Genomic DNA, 13,832 nt, shown 5'->3' with positions numbered 1-13,832 from the left:
ATGTACGAGGGACTTCAGAAAAGTAAGTAATGACTTTGCCTGAAGGACAAGGAAAGCAAACACATTTACCAACTCTATGCTTATCTTTCCCCCGCTGTGTTGGTTTATTGCTACTAAAATTATAATATAGTACGATCGTGAATATATAGATATATATTTAGGGTGACGTTAGGAATGTTCTACTCCTATCCCGCCATTTTAGTTCATATTTACGAAAATGGTAACGGAGAGCGGTTGTCAATACATAGTTGTTACTTGCTTTAGAAATTAGTTTACTGTGAAGCGGGTAAGTTGGTCCTGTCGTAATTAACATACAAGTAATGGAAGTCTGTACAAATTTACGTAATGAGAAAAGAAGTCGATTGTTCAAAGACAGCTGTAATGTGCACGATGAAAGTTCATCTTAGATGATTGGAAGTTAATGGAAAAATTCTCATGAATCTCTTTGTTCCCTGAAATATGAAGTTCTGGTTATAAATCATCGCTGGTCATCACGGTTTCAAAGCCTGAGAGCCATGTGACTAGCTCTCGTCAGTTGGTAACGCGATATAAGGGATAGGAATTGATTTAACACCCGTGCCCGATATATGTAACACAGTGACGAGTTTTTCGAACACCTGCCGACCGTATGAACAACCAGATTTCATGTAAAAACGGGCAACTGTTAATTCATGGTTACGTAATCAGACTCGTAACACATACTATTCAGAAAAGGATATGGAGCTTGTTGACCGGCAAAGTCATTCTTGTTTTAAACAACACTCGACTAGAAGGACTCAACGGATTCAAGACAGTCCCTGAAGTCTTTCTTTTCTTCACAGTATAGCGTTTGTATACTGATTCTCGCTTCTTCAATAAGTAAGAAGCTCTCTAGTATGGGACTGAGCTGGAACTGATAGACACTGTCGCTGTTTCACTTAACAATAGTTTGGTTTATACATTGAGACACCGAACGTTATTAATCGTAATAAAAGTGTAAAAATCAGTATGACAACGATGTACAGATCCAGTGTCAGTTCTCTTATAACTTCCAAACATATTTCATTGAATTTTCACGGTCTTTTATTTTTTGCGTGTGACAAAACATTATTTGCGCTGCAGACGACTCAAGTGTGTTACGTTCTGAGAAGTTGTTTATCATGTTATATCTCCACAACTACACTAACGGAAGAAAAATCGCAACACTAAAAAATGATTAACATAGAGTAATGAAATTTCGGGAATACATTTGTCTAGGGAACGTACTGAAGTGATTAACATTGAAAAATCTCAGGTTAATGTAAGCGCGAGATAAGCGATGGCAAATGGAAGATACTGGTACATCAACAACCGGTGTAACCAACAGAATGTTGAATGTAAGCATGCAAATGTACATGCATTGTGTTGTACAGGAGTGGGGTGTGGGGTGGAGTTCCATGCCTGCTGCACTTGGTCAATACAGGGACGGTTAATGCTGTTAATAGATGCGGTTAATGCTGTTAATAGATGACACTGGAGTTGTCGTCCAATGATGTCGCATGTGCCCGATTGGGGCTGATCTGGTGATCTAACAGGCCAAGGCAACTTGTCGACACTCTGTAGAGGATGTTGGGTTACAACAGCGGTATACAGGTAAGCGTTATCCTGTTGGAAAACACCCCCCCCCCCCCCATCCCCCAATGCTGTTCATGAATGGCAGAGCAACAGGTAGAATCACCAGACTGACACACAATTTTGCAGGCAGGGTGAGTGGTATATGCACGAGAGTGCCCCTGTTGTCATACGAAGTCGCACCCAGATCATACCTCTAGATGTAGATTCAGCGTGTCTGGCACGCAGACAGGTTGGTTGCACGCCCTCAACTGGCCTCCTAACCAACACACGGCCATCATCGGCACCGAGGCAAAACCACCTTTCATCAGTAAACGCCAGAGATCTCCGTCGTGCCCTCCAATTAGCTATCGCTTGACACGACTGAAGTCGCAAATGGTGGTGGTTTGGGGTCAGTAGGAATCACGCTTTGGAATCTGGCTCGAGGCTGTCCTTAAAGCAACCGATTTGTAACAGTTTGTTGGGTCAGCGTGGTGCCAACTGCTGCTCAAATTGCTGCTGCAGATGTACTACGATGCTCCACAGCCATACACCTAACACAACTGTCTTCCTTATTGGTAGTGCCACGTGGCCGTCCACAGCCCGATCTTCGTGTGACCGTACACCCTTGTGACCACCGCTGCCAGAAATAATTTACAGTGACCATATTCCTGCTAAATCTTTCTCCAGTATCGCAGGAAAAACACACAGCTACTGGTAGCCCTGTTACACGACTTCATTCAAACGCATTGAGGTGTCGATAATGGCGTCTTTGTCGCCTTACAGGTGTTTTTGACTAACACCAACACGCCATCTCCATTCTCAAACGTAACAAACGCTCACAACGGTTACAGTGTGTATTTAAACCAAACCTGATTTGCATCATCATAGTGCCACTACTAGTGCCACATTTAAGAGACTGGTGCGAAATTTGAACAGACATGACCTGTCAGATGTAGAAACACACCTGCCACCTTTCGTTTATGTCGCACAACTCCTTCTTGGTGTTGCGATTTCTTTCCTGTCAGTGTAATTTGCACAAAAAATCTGTTTTTCCATTAATATAAGCTGAGTAGGCAGTACAAATGCAAGATTATATTAAATTATTGGAACAAATGAAAGCCTGAGAAGATCAAGCATGCAGTTTTCTACTCAAGAAAGCTTATTTCTGTTTTGTGGAGAATGTGAATGTTTGAAGAAGATAACGCCATATCTAAATTACATGTTGACTGACTTCTTGAATAAAATATTTCCAGTTTTACTTTGAAATCTCTATTTCTGACATTAGTTTTCTCGAGACTGTCATATCTGGCAAAATACGTGACGTATATAATGTCATGTATGGTGGCAATCGTTACGAATATCTACTTCAGAGAAGGCCTGGTTCTGAGGGATGGTGTTCATTTTATATGTCTGTTTACACTTGGAAGGCAAGTGGTTGTCTGGTCCGAAAGCTTTACTGCAAATATTTCAATCTCAGGCTTATCTGTGCCAGACATTACGATGATCTACATGTTATGTATCAGCTGGTGGCATACAACTTTCTTAACCTTTTTCAGAACAAAAATTTTAACATCAGACAGGCGACAAAGTAACAGGACTTGAGACTCAACTCTGCGACTCTCGTCATTACCCGTACAATTGGTCTAACGACAGATAACACAGGGTATAATTGACATTTTTGAAAACTCTGCGAATTTAATACGGCCTATTAATTACACAGAAATAGAAGTCTGTATTTTGACCCTTACAATGACTAGTTCATCTACATACAATTAAATATTTCCGTATGAGTTCTCATTTCTCTCATTTTATTACAATGACCATTTCTATCTCTGTAGGTTGGCGTCAACAGAATATTTTCGCATTCAGACGAGAAAGTTGGTGACTGAATTTCGTGAAAAGTTATCGCTGCAACGAAAAATGCCCTTGTTTCAATGACTGCCACCCCATCTCGCGTATTATGTCCGTGGCACTCTCTCCCATATTTCGCGATAGTACGAAAGAGCTGATGAGCTGCCCTTATTTGTATTTTATCGATGTCCTCCGTCAATCCTGTCTAGTAAGGAGTCCACAGCGCGCAGCCATGCTCTAGGAGAGGACGGAGGAGCTTTGTGTTCATAGTCTTTTTAGAAGAACTGTTGTGTCTTCAAAGTGTTTTGCAATAAAACGCTGTCTTCGGTTAGGCCTACCAATAGAATTATCTATAATAAGATTTTCACTCTGCAGCGGAGTGTGCGCTGATATGAAACTTCCTGGCAGATTAAAACTGTGTGCCGGACCGACACTCGAACTCGGTCCTGCACACAGTTTTAATCTCCCAGGAAGTTTCATATCAGCGCACACTTCGCTGCAGAGTGAAAATCTCATTCTGGAAACATCCCCCAGGCTGTGGCTAAGCCATGTCTCCGCAATATTCTTTCTTTCAGGAGTGCTAGTCCTGCAAGTTTCGCATTAGAGCTTTTGTAAAGTTTGGAAGGTAGGAGACGAGGTGCCGGCAGAAGTAAAGCTGTGAGGAGGAGGCGTGAGTCGTACTTGGGTGGCTCAGTTGGACAGTTCGGCGCTAGCGGCCGTGCGAAGCGGAGGTCCGATACTTCCGCCTGTGCGGCGCGTGCGAGTGTTTGTTTACTTGTGGACTTAGTCTGCGCGCGAGCTAGTAACAACGATCATGGCGAACAAGTACAGGAAAACTACATTACGGTTCAATTTCTGCAAAGACTACGAACGACCAAAGGCTTTAGCAGTGGAACGATTCATTCGAGAGGACGTCAAGATACCGCCAAATGATATTGTTGGAATTCACCTGTCCATCGTTAGTCCCACGGTGTATGTTAAGATGGTAAATGACGCGGCGTGTGAGAGAATTCTACAGGCGACAAAAGCAGGTCTCCGATTTTGCCATAGTGACGGGAATGTCGGCACGGTAACTGTAGAACATGCTGGTCTGGGTATACGGACAATACGTGTTTTTGAGCTGCCATTTGAGCTCCCGGCTGACGAAGTTATCGAGGCTTTTAAGCCATACGGCACGGTACATGGTCACACAGCAGAACGCTGGACACAATTCGCCACGTACCCTGTTCTTAACGGAGTGCGACAGATCACTATTGATCTTCAGAAACATGTACCGTCCTATCTGACAATTGGTGGTTGTCGGGCGGTGGTGATTTACGATGGTCAACCACGTACATGTTCTGGATGTGGCCAGGAGGGACACCTCAGGTCGAACTGTATGCAACGACGGATTACGCAACTGCCTTCAGATGTGCGGGAGCCGTCGCCGGCGATGACAGTACTACCGATCACCTATGCCAAAGCCCTCACTGCGTCCGCTGATGACCGAAAGGGCACAGCCTCGGTGGAAGATCAAGATGGCACTCTCCGAAACCTTGTCGCAGACGTCGGGATGACAGAGCATGCTGCTCCGTCGAGCATACAATCTACGGCGACATCAGATGAGACCGAACTCCCACCCAGCACACCGATAGTACAAGAAGCAGTTCCAGCCACTACGGATGCTGTTCCGTCTGAAACGCACTCTGAGACGACATCATTAGTTTCGACCGAACTCCCACCAAGTTCAACGATGGGACTCGAAACACTTCCAGTTCCTACGGATGCTTTTCTGTCGGGCAGCCGTGATTCCCTGCAATCTGAGGACACGGACGGAAGATCACGCAAACAGCGTTCCCCGAAAAGGAGGAAACGGCGGCGTCGCACGACATCTCCTCGGGATGACTCCCCTTGCCCCGACGACGATGTGCCTGTGGACCAAGACGACACAACAGCCTCTACGAAACAGGATGAGGTACTGGGAACTGTTCGATCCGACCCACAGCGGTCAGTCACATTGACGGTACCGGGACGTGGTGATTCTGAAGAGAAATCACAGCCAGTTGGCTCTCCAGACGCAGATGCTGTGGCTATGGACACGAATATATCACAGCCTGAAAAGATGTGGTATGAGGATATTGAGGAGGCGCCGGACGTCATACAGAGGCAGCCGGCACTCACGAAGACGGACTAATAATTGCTGAAGGTGAAGGGAGAGGGGCGAGAGAACGTCTTCTAACTCAGCCCCCGGCGCCGGTGCAGGGAGATGTTGTTGCGCCTCGACAGAGTGGGATTCAACGCCATGCGAACCGTATTGCGACATTAAATATCAATGACGTGCGTTCCCCGGCCAAAATACACCTATTGAAGGAAACGGTTTGGGCATCTGATGTGGATATTGCTTTGCTGCAGGAAGTCCACATAGCTGCACTCCCATACATCGCAGGCTACCAATCCTATTCGTCACATGGAGATCACAATGGGAGTGGGGTGGCAGTTTACGTGCGAGATGGCTTCCCAGTGGAAAACGTGTGTTATCTTCCGTCGGCCAGGGGAATGGCTTTCACGACGTTTGGGACACGCATCATCAATCTTTATGCACCGTCGGGAAACAATCGGCGGCGGGAAAGGGCGCGATTTTATGCAGAAGACATTGCTCCACTATTCCATGGACGTTATGAATGTGTAATAATTGGTGGAGATTTCAACTGTGTTCTCAGCCAGAAAGACCAATGGCCGCAAGCAAACATCAGCCAGGAGTTGCGAATCGTTGTCAACGACCTTGTACTTAGTGACACGTGGGAATTACGACATGGAGCTGCACCGGGATACACCTATGTGACTAGTCATTCGGCGAGCAGATTAGATCGCATTTATATCTCACGGGCTCATGCAAATGATGTCCAGGACGCGGAACGCTGGCCGTTGGCGTTTTCCGATCACAGCGCTTACATCTGTACGGTGCTTCTTCCCCGTAGAGAGGTGTGGAACAGTAAGGCCCCGTGGAAACTAAACATTCAACATCTACATGATCCTGAATGCCGTCAACGGATCCTTGAGACATGGACGATGTGCGAGCGAAGGGTTGGAAGGTATGCGACGAAGCTTGATTGGTGGCTGACTTGTGCTAAACTGGCGCTTCGCCGTACGTTCATCTCATATAGCAGGGAAATGGCTGAATGGCGCCGCCGTACCACCGACTTTTATTTTGCAGCACTGCGCGACCTGGATGTTGGCCCGCCGGGACAGGACATCTGGATCGAACGCAAAAGGATAAAAGCTAAACTAGTGGCTTTAGCTCGGAAACATCTTCAGGGAACCATGGTGCGCGCCAGATGTCACGATACGATAAGGCACGAGATTCCTTCCATGCACCACGTCGTGAATGAACTAAAGCACCGACGACGCGTTTTGGCACGGGAGTTAATCACCCGCGAAGACCGAAGAGTGACGCGTCAAGCTGACATTGTCTCTGCATTCGTCGACCATTACCAACACATCTATCGGGAAGAAGCAGCCTCTTTCGATGACCTCGACCGTATAGCCACGTCCGTCTCCCGTACACTGACGGTGGAAGCCGCGGGCACCTTACTGGAAGCCATTAGCTGTGAGGAAGTACATGATGCGATCGCACAAGGTGCGTTGAATCGGTCCCCAGGCATTGATGGGCTTCCTGCTGAATTCTATCGCGAATTTCGCAACGAAATGGCACCGCGATGGACGGAAATGTACAACGAGATGTTAAATTCCGATGCGCCTATTCCACCGGCTTTTATGGAAGGCCTCCTGGTGCCAGTACATAAACCGAAGCCAGGAATTACGGTCACACATTATCGCCCCATCACCCTGCTTAATGCCGACTATAAGATCTTTGCACGGTTGCTAGCGTCCCGATGTCGTATGTTAATTCGTAGCGTTCTCTCTCCGGAACAGACGACACCGGGTGGATCGGTGAATGTGCAAACAGCTACTGGCGAATGCCGTGATGTGATAGCGCTGGCGGAGGAGTGCCGGCTTAAAGCGGCGATGGTGGCGGTTGATTTTGACAGTGCTTTTGATAAGGTGCGCCACAACTATCTGTATGCTGTACTGGAACAAATGGGTTTTCCAGACCGTTTTACTGGTCTCATTAGAAGGATTTACGGGGGCGCACAATCCTTGGTACAGGTTAATGGGCGTATAGCAGGGCCCATTCAAATTCGACGATCCATTCGCCAGGGCTGCCCTCTTTCGATGCTGCTGTTCGCGATAGCGTTGGAACCATTAATTGGGAGGCTCACCAGTTCTCTTTCTGGGATGGAACTACGGGGCTACACCTTCAAATGTCGTGCCTATGCGGACGACCTCCTGCTGCTCGTTCGTTCTGAGGAAGAGGTGAAGACGGTCCTTGAACTGTTGTTGGACCACAGTGTGATCGCGGGTGGTGCAGTGAACATGAACAAATCGGCGGCAATGCCGGTGGGAAGGGGCCTTACGCCGGAAGAAATCAGTCCGTTTCCTTATGTGCAACGATTCCGCTATCTCGGCATAGACTTTACCTCATCTGTAAAACATAGTGCAGCAGTTAACTACCGACGTATTTTACAGACAACACGTACCATGGTCCGACAACATCTCCTACGGCGCCTTGATCCTTTGCAGCGAGTCGAGTACCTGAACACTTATGTGGTTTCTCGAATGGTGCATATTTCGCAGATCCTGCCCCTACCACTCACGCTCGGACGTCGCCTTCAATCAGCACTAGGCTATTTCGTGATGATTGGATCGCCCCTCAAGGTGCGATACGAAACGCTCACTCTCCCTACGGACAAGGGGGGACTCGGACTTACGAATGTTCACTGCCGTGCGACGGCGCTCCTTCTAGCCACAACGTATAAGCAATGGCGTAGCGGGCGTGATTCCCTTACATCCCGCCTACTGGATCTTCTGGTTCCAGCGTCCCTCACACCTCCGGTGGCGGTGGGCAACATTACGCCACATTTTGCGCATGTCTCAACATTTATCGTGGAACTTAGTTATATCAGAGACGAGCTTCCGCGCACGAGACCGCCATGCGCGAAGGATTTTTATGTTTGGCTGCTACGACGGATACGTTGTAATGTAATTGAACTGAAACACCCCAGGTTGCATTGGCCGAAGATTTGGAGACATGTGCACCAAAAATTCTTTCCTACCTTCGTTCGGGCACTGTGGTTCTCTGTCGCCTGTGGCAAGTTCAACACCCACCAACGGCTCCATGCAATTGGACTAGTGGACACTCCACTATGCCCGAAATGTCACCAAGTGGATGACGACCATCACCGCTTAACTTGTATCGCGGTGGAGGACGTCTGGCTCCTAGGAAGACAGATGGTGGCTTGCTACCTCCGTGTGACCCCGCAACATATTACACCTGCTTCCTTCTTACATCCAGAGAGTGACTACTTTCCGGCGACTAAATCACAGTCGATCATCTGGATCAAAGGTTGGACGATCGCGTACCTCTATGGGGATACTGCCACGTCGCGACTTGACTTTTGGTATTTCTTGCAGCAAGCCCACAGTGAGGTTCATAGATGGTCACACTATCGGACAACCTTTGCCAATTATCTTCAGGCAGTCTTCCTCGACCCCCCACGCAGTTGGGATGTGCCGGGTGCAGCCGGTGTGCACATTTGACAGCTGATGATGAACCTCACGCTTCTCTCACCACTCACTATGTGATGCACATACCATACGATGAAATGGTCTATATGTTCCTTTTAACAGAGTGATCCTTATTGAAAATAAATAAATAAATAAAAACAACATCCCTGTTCCTTTCAATTTGTGATTTGTTTTAAAATATTTTGTTTTCTTTCTTTTTGGCAGAGGATGCATTTCATTAAAAAAAAAAAAAAAAAAAAAAAAAAAAAAAAAAAAGAGTTGGTAGAGCACTTGCCCGCGAAAGGCAAAGGTCCCGAGTTCAAGTCTCGGTCCGGCACACAATTTTAATCTACCAGGAAGTTTCATATCAGCGCACACTTCGCTGCAGAGTGAAAATCTCATTCTGGAAACATCCTCAGGCTGTGGCTAAGCGGTGTCTCCGCAATATCCTTTCTTTCAGGAGTGCTAGTCCTGCAAGGTTCGCATTAGAGCTTCTGTAAAGTTTGGAAGGTAGGAGACGAGGTACTGGCGGAAGTGAAGCTGTGAGGACGGGGCGTGAATCGTGCATGGGTAGCTCAGTTGGTACAGCACTTGTCCGCGAAACGCAAAGCTCCCGAGTTCGAGTCTCGGTCCGGTACACAGTTTTAATCTGCCAGGAAGTTTCAGAATTATCTATATTAACGCTCCAGTTAAAGTTGTTCGTAACGGCCATCCCTAGCTATTTAGTTGAAATTACAGCCTTTAGATATGTGTGACTTGTTATGTAACCGAAATTTAACGGATTGCTTTTAGTATTCATGCGGCTGATCCCACACTTTTCCTTAATCACGGTCGACTGACACGTTTCGCACAAGACATATATCTTGTCTAAATCATTTTCACCATCCTCCATACATGCCTATAGTGGTTAATGTATTTTGTTGCATGTGCCTAATATAAAGAAAAAAAAATGGCTCTGAGCTCTATGGGACTTATTAATATCTGTGGTCATCAGTCCCCTAGAACTTAGAACTACTTAAACCTAACCAACCTAAGGGGATCACACACATCCATGCCCGAGGCAGGATTCGAACCTGCGACCGTAGCGGTCACCCGGTTCCCGACTGAAGCGCCTAGAACCGCACGGCCACACCTACCGGCAATATAAAGAATATAGCGTTGTTACCACAATGGCTTGCTGTCCATTAACGAGATCAGGACAGGACCGTGTGCCACAAATTTAGGTTCAAATGGCTCTGAGCACTATGGGACTTAGCATCTGAGGTCATAAGTCCCCTCGAACTTAGAACTACTTAAGCCTGACTAACCTAAGGACATCACACACATCCATGCCCGAGGCAGGATTCGAACCTGCGACCGTAGCCGTCGAGCGGTTCCAGACTGAAGCGCGTAGAACCGCACGGTCACAGCGGCAGGCCACAAATTTAGATTTTTCAGTAGATCAACTTAACAAGGATTACCTACTATCTAGCATCAACAGAGTATGGAATAAAAATATGGAGTGCTTTATCTTCTTATGCGATGAACAGTATTAACACTGTTACCAAGGGAGCTGTTATTTATAATCATCGGTAACAATAGTATAGGGAACGATTTAGTTGTTAAAACGAATCTAACAGTGAAATATAATGAAAATACTGATTTTTGTCGCCTGAAAGTATGATTAATTTCGTAGTTGTAACGGAAACGATAACATTTTTGTTCCTGTAGTGTTGGCTCAAGAGCCAACACCGTGTCGCTACAGGAGGCCGATATGCACGCGTCTAAATACACGCAGACCGGCGTGAGGTCTGGAACAGGACAATGTCTTGAGAATTGCAATAAAGTACGAAATTCTTGTAATACTTAACTTTAATCCATAATCGGTGTAAATCGCTCTTGTACAGATATAATCTCCATATTTATATACACTGGTAATGGCGCCTTGCTAGGTCGTAGCCAATGACTTAGCTGAAGGCTATGCTATCGTCTCGGCAAATGAGAGCGTATTGGTCAGTGTAGCTTCGCTATCAAAGTCGGCTGTACAACTGGGGCGAGTGCCAGGACGTCTCTCTAGACCTGCCGTGTGGTGGCGCTCGGTCTGCTATCACTGACAGTGGCGACTCGCGGGTCCGACGTATACTACCGGACCGCGGCCGATTTAAAGGCTACCACCTAGCAAGTGTGGTGTCTGGCGGTGACACCACAGTTCCAATTATCAGACTAGGTTACATTTCGTAGATACGGAGACCTTGTCTATGAGGATAGGTATACTCACTAACGTAGCGGGTTCGAAGTTTGTGGTAATACTTTCTCTCCCTGGGTCGTAGACATACTGCCAGTTCCCGCTAGGTAATGGCAAGATTCCCAGCTAAAGACGTATCTTTTGCGGCTGTCTTACATCCACCGTCGTCGTGACTTCTTCTCGCCAATTACTGGCTCTCTCAACGGTTCTTTTAATTCCCGTCGTTGATTTATCCTGGTCATTGTCTCGCCGGTCCTTTCCCTTCATATCAGAAGGTTATGACTCTGCACATCTATGTATGGGCCGCACGGCACAGGTACTCACGTCGTTGTACCGAGATAATGAGCGACTATGCCCTGTGGAATTACCGTCCCTCCAGTTATTCTGACGCTGCTAAGGTAATTCCAGTGTATGTATTCTGTAAATGAGATTGAGATAAGCTACTACATTGGCCACAGCGAGTCTACGTTTGTGAGCTACTAAATAAAAACAATTAGTATTTTACAGTACACCTTTCTTCTTAACTTTCTATGGTGCACTTCTCATCGCCTAAGATACGTAGACAAACATTTACAGCTCTTTTCACTTATAGATTATGAATTTTTTTTAGACTGCAAACAATTTCGCTGTTATATGACATAATATATGTTTTATTAAATACAAAGTAGGCTTACCTTCCACTGTATGTGTACTTATGCTACAGCTGGTGGAGGTATCTACATTTTTCTACCATATTATTGTGATTACTCTAATATCGTCAACTTCTGAATATATTAGTATGTTGTGTGTTATCACCAACTTTAAGTTCGGCCGTGCATGTGAATATGTATGTATGTCTGTGTGTGTGAGAGTGTGTGTGTTGTACGTTATGTATTGTCAGTGTTGTTAGGCGCTCACGTGCGAGTGTATGCTCTTGCTTGTTTGTTTGTTTGCTTGAGTATGTGTTTAAAACTGTTTATGTTTTTAGTTAGGTTTAACAATGACTTTATCTATATGATTCATCATCCCTCGTTTCCTTGCTCTCTAATGTAGCTTTCTGGATACGGTTTTTTTTTTCTTGCACTTCGACATAATATTGGTTGTGATTGTTGTTATGGTTGTGTTGTACAGCTTGAAATTTGTGAAATGAAGTTTAAATTGCTTCAAGTGTTACGCCAACTCATACTTCCGGTATGTAGTATGCTCTTTCTAAGTTTTTGTCTTGAACGATGCGTAGGAAGAATGACTGTTGGTGAGCTCTAGTATGAGCCCTAAGGTCTCAGATATTTCTGTCATTGCCATTCAGAAAAATGTGTTGGAAGAAGTAATGTTTTTCCTGAGTCTTCTTCGAACGTAGGCCATCACGATTCTAAATCTCTGCGTGATGTGCAACTCCTCTTTTTTTGCGTGTGCCACTGGAGCTTGATAAGCATCCTCATAACCCTCTCGCGCTTGCCAAACAAACCAGCTGACGAAATGCACCGATCTTCTTTGGATCTTCTCTACCTTAACTGTTACCTCTGCCTGGTAAAGACCGCAGGCTGACGATTAATGCTCAAGAGCAGATCAGACTAGTATTTTGTAAGACACTTATTTTATGGATGAATTACATATTCATAAGACTCATTCAGTGAATCTCAGACGGACATTTGCTTTTGAACAACTAGTTTTGTGTGGTTTCTCTATGTGATACTTTTCTCTTTCTACGTTTTTCTCGTGAAAGATGCGTAGGAAGAATGACTGTTGGCGAGCTCTAGTATGAGCCCTGTTTCCAGCAATGTACAGCCAGATTTTCTGCCTGCACTGTATTGCAGTTAGTGTGGAGAGTTGCTCCATGCCATCTCGGGGACTGAAGACTGCAAGATCTGGTTGTTCTTTGCTTGTTCTGTACAAGAGTTTCAAATTTTTGACTGAAATTTCCAACTGTGTGTATGTATGTGTGTGTGTGTGTGTGTGTGTGTGTGTGTGTGTGTGTGTGTGTGTGTGAGAGAGAGAGAGAGAGAGAGCGAGAGAGAGAAAGAGAGAGAGAGAGAGATTGAAGAGGGAGAGGAAGTTAAATTCCTTGTTTCTGGCTACATATTTGATTCTGTGTTACCGGTTTTCTATTTCTCCTTTGAATTACGTTCTATTTAATTCGGATAGCACGTGTCTCCTTTCACCAACTTACTGATTGTACGGTTGAAGACATTAAAGCCGTATAGCTTTGTAACAGATCACAGCTAATTCCCTCCTCGGCCCTGTTGTGGACACTAGCGTTGAGTCATTGGTGCCTGATGGAAGGGTGCTTGTTCCGGTCTGCAGATGATGGATCAGACTTTCTATCATTTGTCTACACGGTGTGGTCAGAAGCTACAGGCCTGGCTTAAAGGGTTTCGTCATTGCTATAAACGTTGATGTTTTCCAGCACAGGTTGGAAATAAACTTCTGAAAAATCCAGGCAGGTTATAGTACTTTGCAAATAAGTGCTGTTTGTGGGGACAGTAAGTAGCTAGTGATAGTCGCTGCAGTCCGCTCCTTTGGCTGTTTGGTTGAAATGCTTCAGTACTGCAGTTTCATAAAGTGACTTACAGCGCGCAAAATTGAGACAGCCCTTCAGGATTCT

This window comes from Schistocerca serialis, chromosome 3, assembly GCF_023864345.2.
Source record: "Schistocerca serialis cubense isolate TAMUIC-IGC-003099 chromosome 3, iqSchSeri2.2, whole genome shotgun sequence".
Lineage (NCBI taxonomy): Eukaryota > Metazoa > Arthropoda > Insecta > Orthoptera > Acrididae > Schistocerca > Schistocerca serialis.
The sequence above is the reverse complement of the archived record's forward strand: the minus strand, read 5'-3'. Positions refer to the sequence as shown.